The following is a 2,063-nucleotide window of genomic DNA, read 5'->3' as shown; positions in this document are numbered from 1 at the left end:
ACAGACCCCTCCCTAACCCACAGACCCATCCCTGACCCACAGACCCCTCCCTGACCCACAGACCCCTCCCTGACCCACAGACCCCTCCCTGACAAGAACAGCAGGACAGCAAAAGTCACGCTTTGGATACACGTGCAGGGCGCATCCACCTCACCAGTGTGAATGTTTTAAACCTTCACGTTTAAAGTCCGTATTTGTCACGTGCGCGTGCGGGTGTGTGTGTGTGTGTGTGCGAGGCGGGGATGTCTGCAGCGGATAACAGAGCAGGCAGGAGGGGGAGAGGACGAGGAGAAGAGCGGTGGACTTATTTCTAATTTTATCTGACTTATTTAATTAAATTTTTATTGTTTTTATCATCCTGCAGGCTCTGAGAGAAAATTAATTTGAAGCTGAGTATTTTTTAAATATAAAAATCGTTAGATTACTCTAAAGCAAAATGAGGGAAAATCTGTGTCATTTACAGATATTCTGTTCAGGTGAGCAGCTGTCAGTCAGCACCCGTCATCCTCCAGACACATGACGGAGCGTGTCTGAACCAATCACTGATCATCTGACTGATTTAAATACATCTTAACATTCATGAGGTACTTTACATTGACTGTTTATGGTTGAGTGTGGGCGTGTAGAGGGTAGAACCTGAGGCGGGAACTCATGCGCAAACTCTGACGTGCGGCTGTGATTTATAAAGGAAAGATGTGCAGAAACGTGCGTACGGTTTTATAAATCTTAATTTTTTTTGCGTACGCCATTTCTGCCTTTTGGCCGTACGTTCACTTTTAGTATGGTTTCCATGCAATCCTTTATAAATGAGACCCCTGATATTTTTGTACTTAAGTATTAAAAGTCAAAGTATTGATTTAAAATGAGCAGTTAGATTTTCTGTAAGGACATGTATTAGGAGGTGATCTCCCTCCAAAAAATGACTATATTGTATTAAAATAATTAATTAATGTTAAATTTAGGATGCACTAGTCCAGCTGTTTCAGTTTATATCCAGGCTGACCAAAGCTTTTCCCCAAAATGAAAATCTATCTGAGGGCTGCGGCCAAATTTAATAATATAATTCATGAAATACAAATACTTCTTAAGTACAGTCCTTTTATTTGAATGATTATGTCCTGCTGGAGTGTGACATGATTTGTTTGTGTACAAACTAATACACTATCAGAGTTTTTATATATTTATACTTCTCATTCAACCACAGTTAAATTCACTCTATCTAGGAGGCACAATTTATATGGATAGATTTTATTTTTTTACAATAACAAGCTGGAATGAAAACAAGCAACAACAAAATAAAAGTAACAACTGTATACTTCTTGTGTTTTTAAATGAAAGGAGTAGAAAGTACAGATAACTGTGTGAAAATGTAATTAGTAGAAGTAAAAAGTAGGCTGAAATATAATTACTCAAATAAAATACAAATACCCAAACGTTCTACATAACTATAGTACCTAAGTATTTGTACTTGTTACTTTACAAATCTGACCACACCAGATCTTAGCTTAATACCTGTAAAACTGACTGAGTTTTAGCTGTTTTTTTTCAGTTTCAGTTTGAAGCTAATTAGTTGTCATGTTGGACGTTTTACCTGCTGGCCTCGTGCCCACACCTGAGCTCATGAAACTATCCGTGGCGTTGGCAGCGTGTTTAACGTGTTTATTCAGCGTGACAAAGCGAAAGGCAGACATGTAAAACTGCGAGCTGCACCTTCTCATGAAATACGAGTCAAAGTCAGACATGCACCGCCTGAATGAGTCGCTGCTCAAACTGTTGCTCAACCCTTTCACCGGCTCTCTCCTTTAATCTCTTTAACGTGACAACACTGCAGACCAGAGTTTAAACGAGTGAAGATAAAGACGATCTGTTGTCGTTCGGCAGGTTTTAAAACGTTTTTTTAGCCGAGGGTTAAGATCTGAAACCGATTACTGAAGACAATAAAACGGAAATAAATTATTACACGGAAAAAAACAAATGTTGGCGAGGGGAGGGTTTAAACTTCCCTCATTTTTCCACAGTTTAAACGAACACACACACACACACACACACACACACACACACAC

General features: G+C 39.3%; 1 protein-coding gene across 2 annotated transcripts in view; it reads right to left on the bottom strand.

The window, feature by feature from the left end:
* Nucleotides 1-2,063, bottom strand: part of wu:fy63c09 (SH3 domain-containing protein 19) — a 34,907-nt gene that overhangs the window by 18,659 nt on the left and 14,185 nt on the right. The window lies entirely within an intron of this gene.

This window comes from Austrofundulus limnaeus, unplaced genomic scaffold (assembly GCF_001266775.1).
Source record: "Austrofundulus limnaeus strain Quisiro unplaced genomic scaffold, Austrofundulus_limnaeus-1.0 Scaffold319, whole genome shotgun sequence".
NCBI lineage: Eukaryota > Metazoa > Chordata > Actinopteri > Cyprinodontiformes > Rivulidae > Austrofundulus > Austrofundulus limnaeus.
The sequence above is the reverse complement of the archived record's forward strand: the minus strand, read 5'-3'. Positions and strand labels throughout refer to the sequence as shown.